The 15,758-nt window shown below is 47.7% G+C and overlaps 1 protein-coding gene across 7 annotated transcripts in view; it reads right to left on the bottom strand.

Annotated features, from left to right (window-relative positions):
- Positions 1–15,758, bottom strand: part of ltbp1 (latent transforming growth factor beta binding protein 1) — a 533,746-nt gene that overhangs the window by 209,470 nt on the left and 308,518 nt on the right. The gene's annotated exons all lie outside the window — the stretch shown is intronic.

Genomic DNA, 15,758 nt, shown 5'->3' with positions numbered 1-15,758 from the left:
AGTTGCCGTGGAGAGAGGTGGTGAGGCTCGAGGAAGCAGAGGGAGGATTGACGTTGACAGGGTGGTGAGCATTGCCTGCTGAACTGCCGCCAATTTACACTGACGAGCACCTGGATTGGCATGGCCACAAAAACCACACCTGAGGTTTAAGCCAGGACAAATTTTGAACTCTTAATTAAGCCACATTTAGGCTGCTTTCATGCTGGTGTTTGTTTAGGTCTGGTGCCAGGAGACCCTTGTCTGTGAGCCAGCTCCCAATATTTTACATTGCTGAATGTTGTTCCTTCAGCTCTGTGATTCTGCTGAGGGGATAAGGCAGCCAGGTTTCGGAGCACAAGTGCCAGCAACCGGCCCATGGATTGCAGACTCCCGTAATCACCCGTAAAAAAGCAAACACTTGGCAACCAAGTTAAAGTTCTGGTGTTCTGCCAGTCTTGGGATCGCTCATTTCCTTGGTTTTGCTCTTGTCGTCAAGGTAACCCAGCAGACCTGTCCGGGCGCGATCTGACAGAATAGTTCATGTCATTCGTGGTGGGCTTTGCTGGGAGTTTCCCGCCGTCTCTGCCGACGAGTTCCCCACCGCTATCTAACCACACTTGGTCACCTTTTTTAGGGGCCCAAGGGAGTTTCTCACCGATTTAGCCCAAACGTAGGACGCAATTTAATGGAAACGTTTCTACGTATGGTAGCGAGCGGAACTGCCGCGAGCTTCCCGGCACCCAGTCCGGTGAGGCCGTCCCCGCTATGAATGTTAATGGGCCCATTTAACGAGGCCCCACGGGCTTCATGCCGCAAATAACTATTCCGCTGGCTAATTCACCGAAATCATGCTCGCCAGCCTCCCGCTAACAAGGGAGAACAGCACTTAAACCGCTCCTGCATCAACCCCACACAGCTTGAAACCATGTCACCAAAGAGGCCAGCCCCACAATTCGGGGATGCCAACCTGGTCAGATTACTGGACACAGACGAGGCCAGACGGGATGCCCTGTTCCCCAAGGGTCTCGGAGAGTCAGCCACACGGCAGCCATTGACGACTGGGAGGAAATGGCAGTGGCAGTCAACTCAGGGAGTGTCATCAGGAGGACTGGCACCCAGTGCCATAAGAAGATCAACGACCTACACTGGGCTGCATGGGTGGGTTGGCACCAGCCCCCTGGCACCGGCCGCACCCACCACACTCGACCCCCACCAGTGAGCATGCACCTGGCACTGTCCCCGCCCAGAACCGTTCCATTCCCCAGCCTACCCATGTTCGGCAGTGCCGCCCATGTCGTCCCCCGCCATCTCCCAATCTCCCAAAGGACATGCACCCCTCCACCGTTTATTCACCCCTCCACCCTCCTTTCACGGGCATGGCCTTCCTCAGGCCCTGGACCGTGGCAGTGGCACCTGGGCACCCTTGCACTGCCACCGTGGCAGTGCTCCTGCCAGCTTCACAGTGCCACCGTGGCACCTTGGCAATGCCAGAGTGGCAGCACCAAGGTGCCAGTCAGACAGTGCTATGGTGTCTGTGTTCCAGGCGGAGGACCAGGGGCCATCCTGCATTATTCCTGGACACCTAGCGGTCTGCAAACCCAATCTCCCAAAGGCGCCCCCCCCCCCCCCCCCCCCCCCGTCCAGCACGGGTGCCGCTCCGCCTGGTCCACGTTCGTGTGGACCTGTACTGAACGGCGCTCGGTTAACACCTCCCTGGGGAGTCCGGTAGATCCCGGGAGGCCGATGGATACCGGGTAATCTCGCCTAAGTAGGCTTAAATCGTACTTAAGGGCACGCTATTTGGTCATGCCCATTTTAGGCAGGGTTCTGATTGTGGCACCTCGCAAGATCTGAGTATATTTCACAAGGCATAAAAGCTGCTGGGAAGCCCACGGGAGAACTCTTCTGGGATCTACCAGCTTTTCCGTGCTCTCACTCGAGCGTAACGTTTCCAGTAGATTGCGCCCTTCGGGTGAAGCAATTCTTATTGCTGATTTTGCATTCTCACGTTGTAGTAACAGAGGGAGAAGCCCAAAGTTAGACTGCTGATCTCTACAATGATGTTCCCGGACGCAAAATGGCCTCTGTTCCATCGAGCAGTAACTGGCTCCTTCCATTGGATGAGCATCAAAGGACAAGACAACAAGCTTCCCAGCTTTGGCCAGTAAAATCCAATAGCTTTGAGACTTTACTTTCATGTGAATTATGTGCTCATATCGGTGAAGAATGTTTGTGCCTGGAAAAGGAGCATTTAGTGCTTGAGGCACTAGGTGTCATGTGCTCTGGTATCATTAAAGGATAAGAAGGTAATTTAAAGCTTCTTTGACCCCAAGACAAAATATGTGCCTCAATCACAACCTCAAAATCACAATTACTGCACCCCTAACCCTGTGATATTTTTATTTCCACCCTATACCCTTTCTTCTATTTGTTCATGGGATGCCAGCATCGCTGGCTAGGCCAGCATTTATTGCCCATCCCTAACTGCCCTTGCGAGGGTGGTGGCGAGTCGCTTCAGTCCATGTGGTGTAGACAGGCCCACTGCGCTGGGAGTTCCAGGATTCTGACCCAGTGCCGGTGAGCGAGCAGCGATAGACTTCAACTCAGGAAGGTGTGTGACTTGGAGGGGAACTTGACGATGGTGATGTACCCATGAATCTGCTGACTTTGTTTTTCCAGGTGATAAAGCTTGTGGGTTTGCAGGTGCTGCCAAAGTAGGTGAGTTATTGTAGTGCATCTTGTAGACAGCACACATTGCTGCCAATGCATTGGGGGTGGAGGGAGTGAACGTTTAAGGTGGTGGAAGGGGTGCAAATCAAGCGGGCTGCTTTGTCCTGGATGGTGTCGAGCCTCTTGAGCGTTGTTGGAACTTCACTCACCCAGGCAAGTGAAAAGTATTCCATCACACTCCTGACTTGTGTCTCAAATAGTGGATAGGCTTTGGGGAGTCCAGAGGTGAATTACTCGCCGCAGATTTTTAAGAGTAAGAGTGCCAATTTAACGTGAACTAATTCTTGGACAATTTTAGTCTGCAGTGAGATTCAGGATGGGAGGTAGGGCGGCAGAGTAAAACACACTTTGTGTGTTAAATGGAGGCCCAGTGTAAAGGGACAGTACCTTCATGGAGTTTTGGCAAATGTTTCTTCTACTAGAAGAGGAAAAGAGCAAAGAGACATTTTTGCAACAATTAAACCATGTAGAACTGATAAGACTGTGCATTCCAACTTGTCCAAATTCATGATTTGCAAGACAGCTAGACTTTCCGAGAGCCAGAGGTACATTTAAAGCTTGGTAAAAGTTTGGGCTAATGAATTTTTGTTTATATGAGGAGGGTTCCCTGCAGAGTAGTTAACTGGAGACATTGGGCTGGATTCTCAAGTTGCCCAGCTGCATGTTTCTCGGCAGCGTAACATTCACTGGTGGCAGGATTCTATCTCACCGCCACTTGTCAATGGGATTTCCCATTGAAACCACCCTCCGGCGCTGCTAAACCCGTGGGCGGGGGTGCGCTGCCAGCGGGAAAAGTGAATCGCAACGACCAGAGAATTCCGGCATTGTGTTCAGTTTAGTGAGATCGTGAGTTAATGGAAGAAGCCAGGGGTTGAAACACTCAGGTGGTGAGGTTCAGTTTTCCTCTGTGGGTAGAAGGCAAGCTGAGAGCAGTTTCTGAAGAAATTGAGCCAGAGACTCTACATTGTTCTGACAGGGTTCAGTTTTATCTTTTCAAACGGTATCAAAAGACATCTCTTTACGGTTGTTATTCCTGAGTCTGCTAACTGTATTCAAAAGTGGATTGGGATCTGCTGTTTGAATTGTTTGAGTGGAAGTAAAGATAGCAGTTAAGAGTTAATCTTTCACTGTATTGATTAGCATTGTTTAAGGGACAATTGTAAGATTTTTTTGTGTGTGGTGTTCAAGATATTTTAATACTGTGTCGGTAATAAAGTTTGTTTGAATATACCATATCCCTATTTTGTGTAAGAATCACGCCTGGAGCGAGGTATCCTTTCCGCAGTCTGACTAAATTAAAATAAAATATTGGGGTTTCTGTCCGGTATCCTGGCCACTGTTGGGGTCTGGTCCGGGATCGTAACAAAGGACAAAGTTCTGTCACATCAAGAAAAAAAAGACAGAAATAAGAATGGAAGATGTGAATCCGACACTGAAGTGAAAAGAACTAGAAGAAGGAAAAACACTGGGTGTCTCAGATGTACTGAAAACCATTGCGCTGAATAAAAAGATTTGTCAGCTTGGGGCAGCACGGTGGCGCAGCACGGTGGTGCAGTGGTTAGCTGTGCTGCCTTCACGGCGCCAAGGTCCCAGGTTTGATCCCGGCTCTGGGTCACTGTCCGCGTGTGTAGCTTGCACATTCTCCCCGTGTTTGCATGGGTTTCGACCCCACAACCCAAAGATGTGCAGGGTACGTGGATTGGCCACGCTAAATTACCCCTTAATTGGAAAAAATTAATTGAGTACTCTAAATTATATATTTAAAAAAAGATTCATCAGCTTGCAACACAATTTGAGAGTAAAACAGCAAACAAAATGTTTGGCTAAAATTGTGACACAATTGTAAATGAAGAAGAAAAAAAAGTATTTCCCTAATATAGCGTCTTTCATGGCCACTAGCTCGCCCAAAATGTTTTCCAGCCAAAATGGACTTCACAAATGCAATCACTATTGTAATGTTCAAAGCACGGGACAATTTGTACACTGAAAATTCTCACAAACAGAAATGTGAAGGGTGGCACAGTGGTTAGCACTACTGCCTCAAAGCTCCAGGGACCGGGGTCCAATTCCAGCCTTGGGTGACTGTCTGTGCGGAGTCTGCACTTTCTCCCAGTGGCTGCGTGGGTTTTCCTCCGGGTGCTCCGGTGTTCCTCCCACAGCCCAAAGATGTGCAGGTTAGGTGATTGGCCATGGTAAATTGCCAAGATATGTGCAGGATAGGTAGGGTTGTGGGGATGAGGCGAGAGAACTGGGCCAAGGTATAGGGTCGATGCAGACTTGATGGGCCAAATGGCGTCCTTCTGTACAGTGGGGATTCTATGGATCTAATTTGCTTTCAGTGCTGGTGGTCGCAGAATAACTGTTGCCCATGACACCGACGATAACAGTCCTTCTTCAAAATAGTGCTCATGGGATCTTTTACATCTACATGAGGGTAGACTAGGCCCATCTTATCCAAAAGGTTAGTCTAAGAAGAAACAGTGCCTTTATCCCAATACATCTGTAACCTTCCAGGAACAAAGAGATGAGTGTTTACTTCAATCACTGTACAATGCAAAAGCTCTTACAATGCTTTGAAGGCCTCCGTGTTGAACACAAACTGCACCAAATGCAAACACACTGTGCCGAGTCAGTTCCAGATCTCAAGCAAAACAGAGATGGTTCCAAACAGGAGCCAGATGTTCTCCGATAAGCAAAGGTGGAGTGTCCATCCAATAGTAATATTCCAGCCCAACTCCCAGCATCTTGTTCCGCCTCTCTACGATCTCAGCCTGTGGCATCAGTAGAGACCCGGGGCTGGATTTAATGGCAAGGGGATTTAAAGTGCCATCCCCCACCCCCCATCAAACCCACCGACACAGGAGCATTAAACCCATGTCCTGGGAACAGACTGCCTGACAGCCCTTGTGTTAGACCTATGGAGTAGAGCACTGTAAATTCTATGATTCTATGATCAAGAAGGTGGCAGATAGGGTAGGGATGTAAAACTGCAACGTCAAAGAAAATTCTGCCCCTTAGCCGAATTAGCTGCCAGTATTCACCTGCCAAGGCCCACACATGACTAACGATCACCTGCAGGCAGATATTGGAGGAAAATTAAGGGCCGTGAAATGGTTCCACCGCAAAGATGTCAATGTCCTCGGGAGAAATGAGAAGGAGTTTGCAATTAAAATGGCAACCCGTGGACAGCAAAAGCGAAACGTGTCACAGTTTCTCGTCACATGGGCACAAAACGAAAGCTACAATTCTGCTTTTAAACTAATCTGCCTGGTGAGTGTGGAAGAATCCCAGCTGTGTTGCAAGAGTTACTGGATAGTGATCAGGAGAGAGACATGCATCTTCATAACTCAGCAATCCTCCACCCCCCCCCCCCACCCAAATTCAAGTTAATTACAGACTTTTCAATTTTTTATTTTTTAAATCCAGGAGATTATCAGAGTTTAATGATTAATTAATTAAAATCCTTCGCCAAAGAGTCAGCCAGACTTCTCTCTCCACAGATGCTGTCAGACCTGCTGAGATTGTCCAGTGTTTTTTGTTTTGGTTTCAGATTCCAGCATCCGCGGTAATTTGCTTTTATAATTAAAATCCTGCTCTGTCCCGCATGCAATGTTGCTTTACCACCCGCCCCCCCCCCCCCCGAAATCAGAGCCGCTCAAATTACTGTCTCAAAGAGAACAACTTAAATTCTTAGAAGTACCTGCTTTAATATGCGGGCATTCTCAAATAACATCCTCAAAATCATTTTTGAAAATCCACCACTTTAATCGAACATTGTTCAAGCTGATTCTAATTTATGGACAATAATGCGGCAGGTTGGAAATGGAAGTGCAGACGCTGAGTCTCCGTGCAGAGATGCTGCAACTCCTGAGCGTGTACAAAAGCCCTCCTACAGAGTGGCTAAACATAGCATGGAGCTGAGAACGGCCAGCCGAGAGAATATGCTCTCCTGCATGTCAGAATTATAGACCGCACATGAAACAGTGCTGCTCGTTAGGACATTAGCCCCACTACACACAGCGACTCTGTTCTGCGTTCCTGTGTCTTGAACCAACTGCAACGTAACGGGGATCTGCTTTGTGGTATTATCATAACTATCAGCATTGCAAGGGTTAACGTGTTACCATGAATAGCCACTAGAGGGAGCTGCAGATACTACTATATAAGGCAGTGATGCTGGACCTTAGGGGAGGAGTGTTAGCAGGAGATAGCTAGTGAAGGTCACAAGAGCAGATAGTGTGAGAAGGTTCGACTATAGTTTATACCAGTGAGTGAGATTAACAGTAGGTGAGTGTAGTTAGATGTTATTGATCAATTCTTTATTCTAAAAGGACTGTGTCGAAATTCAGTTTAGTAGTGTAACTAAAATCAGGGGGGCGACCGGAGGTCAATGGATTTATCCATTCTACGCGGCTCGCCCGTGGTGTTCTTGTGACAGGTGGGCCGGGAGAATCCAGCCCCAGGGCTTTGTTTAAGTAAAAGCTGCACTGCGGTCTTTGTGGAACACTGCACCAACTGTGGTGATATGCATCACTATAAATACACAAGGGGTTAATGTAGGTACACTGCAACTAGGTAAACACTAGAGGGAGCACCAGTGACATCATGACACACAGAAATTCAACCAATAGGTCAGTAAGATAGGACACGACCAATGGGCAGTCAAGACACCCAGAGGAGACACTACCACAAGGGGCCAACCCATATAAAAGGACAGGGCACACATGCTCTTTCTCTTTTCCACAGGCGACATTCAGAGAGACAGGGGCAGATCAGAGCATCACACCCACCGCATGGATTAGAGCAGACTGGTTAGTTAGATTGAGTTACTATAGTAAGATCAGCAGGAAAGTCAAACTCAAGGAGGAGAATTGCGAACTGTTCAATAAATGTGTTAAACCTATTTCCAAGCCTGAACCTTCCTTTGTCAGAGCATACATCAAGGAAGCAGCTTATGCTACATGAAGAAGCAGAACACAACACCAACCATCCTAAATAAGCAACACAAAGAACACCACATGCTTATTAACTACCATCAACGAATTGTGAGAACTTTGAAAACCTTCACTTCTCCCTTCCGCTCTCTGAATGAAGCATCGGTGGATTAGGCACAGATTCACACTTTGTGCAACATTCGTGCATTTTTATGATCACACGCCTCTTAAAAGATTTAAATTCTTAACAACCTGCAAAATTAGAAAAGCTGTACCTGAAAAGTAATCTCATAGCAGAAAATTTGAGAAAGGAGCTTAGACGCAGGGTGTATTCCTTTGACAAATATTTCCTCAGAATGATGTCTAGATAGTTATTTGGATTCATGGCAGCAATAAAACATTAAAGGGCCCAGGGAGAAAGATCAAACAAGACTGTGCTCAATAGCAGCGATCATAAGGCATGTTCACCAATTTTTTTGCATTGTAGCAATGGGGATATAAATGACTGTTTTACAGATTGATTTGACACCGGAAGCAGAGAGGTCAGACAGAGGGCAAGAGAAGCTTGTTGCACTGGTAGCATAATATCGAAGCAACATCCCCTTTACTGCATAACATTAAAACAAGGATTATGCCACACAAATGTACCTGGCGTGTTCATAGAATCCTTAGAATCATAGAATCCCTACTGTGCAGGAGGAGGTCATTCAGCCCATCGAGTCTGCACCAACCCGCTGAAAGATCACCATACCTTGGCCCAATCCCCCACCCTATCCCTGTAACCCTACCTAGGGGTAATTTAGCATGGCCAATCCACCGAATCTGCACATCTTTGGACTGAGGGAGGAAACCGGAGCACCCGGAGGAAACCCACGTACACACGGGGAAAACGTGCAGACACCATTCAGACAGTGACCCAAGCCGGGAATCGAACCTGGGACCCTGGAGCTGTGAAGCAACTGTGCTAACCATTGTGCTGCCGTGCTGCCCTTAAAGGACATTAGTTAACCAGATGGGTTTTTTTTTAACAACAATCGACAATGGTTTCATGGTCATTACTAGACTTTTAATTCCAGATTTTCATTGAATTCAAATTTCATCACCTGCAATGGCGGGGATTTGAACCTGGATCGCAGAGCATTAATTTGGGACTCTGATTTACTAGTCCAGTGACAATACCACTATGCCACCGCCTCCCATTTTGAAGGGACGGAATATTCAATGCCCTGGACAGAAAGGATCGGTAGCACTGTGGTTAGCACAGTTGCTTAACAGCTCCTGGGTCCCAGGTTCGATTCCCGGCTTGAGTCACTGTCTGAGCAGTGTCTGCACGTTCTCCCCGTGTCTGCGTGGGTTTCCTCCGGGTGCTCCGGTTTCCTCCCACAGTCCAAAGATGTGCAGGTTAGGTGGATTGGCCATGCTGAATTGGCCTTAGTATTCAAAAAAGGTTAGGTGGGGTTATGGGGATAGGGTGGAGGTGTGGGCTTAGTGCTCTTTCCAAGGGCCAGTGCAGACTTGACGGGCCGAATGGCCTCCGTCTGCACTGTAAATTCTATGATTCTATGATCAGGTTTATCCAGTAGGCGAGCCAGAAGGGAAATGGTCTTTTTCATTTAAAACCAATCAATCAAAAATGTATTTTTTTTAAGAAATTATTTTATTGAAGCATTTGTAATTTTCACAGTTTAATAAATTTAACAAATTAACATTCTAAACAACCTAGCGGCCCGACGCACGCAACCACATCACAATAACATACCCAACTACCCTCCCGCCCAAGCTCCTAACTACCCATATATTAGATTCCCTGTCCTTATTTTACACTGCCATGCCTCCCATTTTCTCCCCCCTTCCCCCCCCCCCCTCTTTTCTGCTGACGTTCAGTTTTCCTGAAAGAAGTCGATGAGCGGCTGCCACCTCCGGGCGAACCCGAGTTGAACCTCTCAAGGCGAACTTAATCTTTGCCAGTCTGAGAAACCCTGCTATGTCGCTAACTAACCCACACTCCTGACTTTGGAGGCTCCGAGTCCCTCCATCCCAGCAAAATCCGTCTCCGAGCCACCAGGGAGGAGAAGGCCAGAACATCGGCCTCCCTTCCCCCCTGGGCCCCCGGATCTTCTGATACCCCAAATATTGCCAATTCTGGACTCGGAGTCACCCTCCCTTCCAGGACCTCTGACATGACGTCCGCAAATCCCTGCCAGAATCCCTTCAGCTTCGGACATGCCCAGAACATATGCTCTTGATTCGCCTGGCTGCCCCCACAGCGTCCACACCTATCCTCCACTTCCTCAAAAAAACCTACTCATCCGGGCTACTGTAATGTGGGCCCTATGAACCACCTTGAACTGGATCAGGCTAAGCCTGGCACATGATGAGGATGAATTGACTCTCTTCAATATAGTTGAACTCTCTCCTATAGTCCGACTTCCAACTCCCCTCCCACTTCCTCTTTACCTCCCTGATTGGGATCCCTTCCCACTCCATCAATTCCTTGTGTATCTCCGAGACCCTCCCCTCCCCAACCCCTATTTTAGACATCACCTTATCCTGCAGTCCCCTCAGGGGGAGGCGAGGAAAGCTTGGAACCTGCCTCCGGACAAAGTCCCGTACCTGCAGGTACCGAAACTGTTCCCACCCGGCAACTCAAACTCCTCCTCTGATGCCTCCAGGCTCGGGAGTCCTCCTCAGTGAAGAGATCCCAAATTTCTCAATCCCTGCCACTGCCACCTACTAAAGCACCCCCCGCGCCCCCCCCCCCCCCCCCCCCGCACCGGAACAAACCGGTGATCATCACAGATCAGTGACCACACTGACGCCCCCTCCAATCTCACGTGTTGTCTCCATTGTCTCCACACCCTCAAGGCTGCCACTACCGCTGGGCTGGTGGAGAACGGCAGGGGCGCCGTTAGCAAAGCCCTCCAAACCCGTACCCTTACAGGATGCCGCCTCCGCTCGCTCCCAAACCGACCCATCCCCCAGTACCCACTTCCTAACCATCCATATCTCGGCCGCCCAGTATTAGTTCATACAATTCGGAAGGGCTAAGCCCTCCTCCCCACGCCCCCATTCCAAAAGTACCTTCCTCACCCTCGGGGTCTTACCAGCCCATACAAAACCCGAGATCGCCGCGTTCATCTTCCTGAAAAAAGCCTTAGGGATAAAAATTGGAAGACACTGAAAAACGAGCAGCAACCTCGGGAGGACTGTCATCGTCACAGTTTTCACCCTTCCGCCAATGACAGCGGGAGCATGTCCCACCTGCGGAAGTCTCTTTTCATATGCTCGACCGCCCTGCCCAGATTTAACTTATGGAGCTGACCCCAGTCCCTTGTCACCTGAATCCCCAGGTACCTAAAACTCCTACCCACCACTTTGAACGGTAACTCCCTCAGTCTCCTCTCCTGCCCCCGTGCCTGGGTCACGAACACCTCGCTCTTACCCATACTTAATTTGTAGCCTGAGAACCAACCAAATTCTTCCAGTACCTCCATAATCCAATCAAAAATTTAAAAGGCCCCATTGACCTATAAACGAGTGAAATATTGGGAGCAGATAGAGTAAAAACATATTTGAAATCTGGATGCAATGGCTGGCACAGAAATGTTAAAACTAATGATCCAATGATTGATATCTGGCTGCTCCCTCACACACTGCAGAGACTGCATATTCCAGGTTGTAAATTAGCAAAAGATTAACGACACTGGGATGCTCTGGAAGGCTTTATATAATAGATTGTTTTTTAAATAGAAATCTTCAATTGCTGTCATTTTAGTATTAGTATTTTGATGGAATCCACTTTCCTTTAAAACATCATAATTTACCAATGCATATTCCATTCGCAGAGTTGAGGGAGTAGCCTCTGGAACATTGACATCTATACGAGCCATCAGTGTTCGCTCAAGCTGCCGCCGCTTTCGATACCATCCGTGCATTGATAAAAATCTGCACACTTCGCATATTCAATATAATAAAATGCCTCACAGCACGCAGCTGCGAAAACTCAAGCTGCAAGTGAAAAAGCACATTTACCTAAAGTGCTGTTCGTGTGTGGAGAGACAGACAGGAAGGAGGGAGAAAGAGGGACTGAGGAGGAAGAAGGAGACCGAGATGGGGAAAGGTGGAACGACGGTCTAAGAAAGTGGCAAGGAGGGTAAGGAGAGAAGGAAACTGGAGGGGAAAACAGATGAGTGAAGGGCAAGGACAGAGTGAACTCACTTATAAACAGCACTTAATGACAGTTCGAGAAAATGAATGATTCAAAACTTGGCTTCACCTGAGCAGAATGCTTCCAATATTATTTCAACAACTAATCAATCTCTTTGTTTTCATCTCCTTCCCACCCCCACAAAGCAGTACACAGAGGTAAAGATCATTCTTAATACTTTTACATTAGAGGCAGTTCCGAGAAGGTTCCCTTGGATGATTCCTCGTCTCATCAGTTCAACAGGTTGGGCCTACACAAATTGGAGTTCAGAAGAATGAATGGTGATCTTATTGAAATAGAACATAGAACAATGCAGCGCAGTACAGGCCCTTCGGCCCACGATGTTGCACCAAAATGTCAAAGGTTCTGAGGGGCTTGACACTGCGAGGATTTTCCTCTCGTGGGGGAGTCAAGAACTAGGTGGGAGGCCAGTTTCAAGTTAAGGGTTCGCCCATTTAAGACGGAGATGATGAGGAATTGTCTCAGAGGGTCATGAATCTTAGAAATTCTCTGTTCCAGGGAGCTCTGGATGGGAAGCCATTGAAGTTAAATTAAGGCTGAGATAAGATAGGTTCTTGAACTCCGCGTGAGTCAAGGGCCTTGGTGAAATGGCAGAAAAGTGGGGCTGAGGTCAAGACCATGCAAGACCTTATTGAATAGCAGAGCTGGCTCCAGGGACCATATAACCCATCCCTGTTTCTACTTCTTGAGTTCTTATGTACGTTAAAATAGTCTGCAGCAAGCCTGATCCAGCTTAAGGTGCTAAACAGGGTTCACCTCACTAAAGCTAGGTGGGTGGTTTCTTTCCAGGGGCAGACGATAAGTGCGAATGGTATTCTAAGGGGCCGACTAATCACACCCATATATCCTGGTTGTGTCCCAAGCTGGTAAGCTTCCGGGTATCCTTCTTTAGCACCGTGTCAGCCATTCTTAATGTCGATCTGGAGTCTTCTCTAGTGGCCATTTTTGGGGTGTCGGACTCACTGGGGCTGCAGACGGGGGTGAAGGCAGATGTCCTCGCCTTTGCCTCGTTAATAGCCGAGAGGCGAGTTCTGCTGAGGTGGAGGTCCTCTGATTGGGTGACCTTATGGACTTTCTATATCTGGAGAAGGTCAAGTACACTATCAGGGGGTCGGTCGAGGGGTTGTATCTGAGATGGCAGCCATTCATCGCCTTCTTTAAGGAGTTAGTCACTGTCGGTTGTTGGGGAGGAGGGCGGCGTTTAGTTTCGTATTTTTATAGCGGGGGAAGGGTTTTTTTCTTTCTTCTTTTATCGTTTGGATGGGATTTGTATGGTTGGTCAGTTTGTGGCTATATTGTATTGTGTAACATCCACCTTTTGGGTATCACTTTGCCCATAAAACATCCAAAGCAAATGTTGCTATCCCTGCTCGCAAAGGTCAGGCACCTCTAAGTAACACCTTAGCCTCCCTCGCACGCCCTGTACAAAGAGCTGGTAACATTAGGATTAAAGGTTTAAAATTGCTGCGCATGGATTATGCTTAATAACTCCATTCACTGTCGGATTTAACAGGTTTTGATCTTCAGATAAAGATCACGAGACTGATTTAATGTCAAACACTCTTACAATGGTGTTATTACTGTGCCATGCCTCAGTGAGATCGCACACCAATTCTTTCACAAGGATCTCAAAGAACCAGGTACAAAAGCCTTTAAATCTTAGTACCAGGGCTAATTAAAAGCTTTGTTTTCTTGCTGAAGCAAGAAAACACAATTAGCTCTGGTTCGTTCTTTTCCACTCAAGGCAGTTTTCAGTCAGATGAACACACATGTGGAAAATAAGGAAGAACCTGTCTAACATAAGTGTAATAACCCCTGGTACCAGATGTGTCAGGCAAGTATTCGCTGGAAGGCTACAGAAATTGTAACAGGCCCTGCCGGGGCCCTTTAATTCACCAGACTGGAAAATTTCATCTGCTATGTCGAATTAGCGTTTGAAGAGAAAAAGAAGCCAGGAATGCTCGCAAAAGAGAAATATAATTGGAATTAAAACGTATTTGAGTCTCTGGTGTACAATGAGAATGTCAATGTTTGCAAAGTGTTAGGCTGAAGACTCTTGTTGGGTCAAATGATGTTCACAGGAATCTGTGGGGGACTGCTTTACACCAAATATTTCCTCTCGTCTAGAAAAGGCAACTCTCAGACTGCTGAATAGTTTCTGTTAAAGGGTGTTAGTCGCAATAATTTTTGTAAAAAGCTGGGGCTGATGGGTTGACGTTCTGGCAACCTGCACTGCCATTTCAGGTCATTAAAGGGCACTTGTGTAAATTGGAAAGCATGCCAATAAAAAAAAACACTCCAAGTTTACAGGTCGCCAGATTGGAGCAGAATTCTATGAGAGGCTCGTGTTCGGTTACATTGTGAAATATCAGTCAACGGAGTAAAACGTGGCACAATCCATAGAATCATAGAATCCTTACAGTGCAGAAGGAGGCCATTCAGCCCAACGAGTCTGCACCAATCCTCTGAAAGAGCACCCTACCTAGGCCCACTCCCTCCCCCTTTCCCCTTAACCCATAACCCCACCTCAAGGACAATTCAGCAAGGCCAAACCACCTAACCTGGCTCTGTGAGGCAGCAGTGCTAACCACTGTGTCACCCCTAACCAACTCAATCAAGGAGATTTAATTTTATTTCTAAAACAGCCAATTCAAGAATTTGAATATGGGCTTGATGAATCAGATTGAGCACCGTCGAATCCTTTTGTTTCCTCAGGGAACATTGCCCTCTAATTTTGCATTAGATTTTCTAAACTTCCTAGCTCTACTGCAACTTCATTGCTATACAAGCATCTAACTATGTTACTTAAGGCAGTTTTTAAGAGGTACAGAATAAGACCAGCACAGCGAGGACTCGTGCGCAGTACTTGTGGTGATGAATTTAGGTCATGGCTTCTCCCTGGCAATGCTGTTGAGTACGGGAATTCAAGAGTGTGGAGAATGCACCCTGCAACATCCGGCAGGTTATACTCCTCCACCACCCCACACTGATTTCCTATGGTTCCCTCCTTTGGAGGCAATGCTGTCTCCCGCTGAGGTGTGGTTCCCCAAGCCTCTTGATATAGTCAGTCACTCTTAATAGCCTAAGCTTGATCAGTGAATACAGGTTAGTCAGCAGCGAAGTAACAAGGGAAGACCAAATGATATCCGCATGTTAACATCAGTTGTCCCTTCCCATAAACCCAGGGGGAGTGACACCAATAGCGTGAAAACATCCGCGGTGCTAAGATTTTCCATTTTCATCAACTTAATGAAAGCAAAATTGATCAACTGCAGTCCAACACCCCAAACACTGGGCAATCAGTGCAGATCTTGAGAGCACGGGCTGTAACTTTAGCCCTAATGGAATGAAAATGGGGGTGGGTGGGGAATTTCACACCATCATCCATTATACCACCGCCTCCCCCCAGCGCTCCCGGACCACTTTCCTGGAGGCTTTAGGCCCATTATCTGAGGCCAACTGGGATTTTCCCGCTGACCGCCAAGTCTCTGCAGGCTATGGGGAGGTGGGCAGCTGGGAGGCTGTCAGGAGGTTGCCTCCAGGCAGGTTTAGAGGCTCTCTCAGCCTGCCTGCCTTCAGCTGCAGCCTCAGCTGCAGGCCGCCCTGTTTGCCTCCCCTCTCCAGAGCGGTAGGCTGCCTGCTGGGGCCTTTTTTTGTAAAGATTTCAAGGAGTTGGAGAGAGGGTGCCTCCATCTTGTGGGCAACCTCTCCCTCATCACTTACTGCCATGGAATTCACCTGCTGCTGCATCCATACTGGAGGGGCTCCTATTGGTCTTCCAGCTTTGAGAACCCACCAAATGCCCTTGATTGGACAGCTAGTTTGCCCATTTGGCCACTAATTGGCCGATTCAGTAAAAATCGGAGTTGAGTGGCTATTCCCCTTAC

The sequence above is a fragment of the Scyliorhinus torazame genome, chromosome 1 (genome assembly GCF_047496885.1).
Source record: "Scyliorhinus torazame isolate Kashiwa2021f chromosome 1, sScyTor2.1, whole genome shotgun sequence".
Classification (NCBI taxonomy): Eukaryota; Metazoa; Chordata; class Chondrichthyes; order Carcharhiniformes; family Scyliorhinidae; genus Scyliorhinus; species Scyliorhinus torazame.
This window is presented reverse-complemented; position numbering and strand designations above follow the sequence as displayed.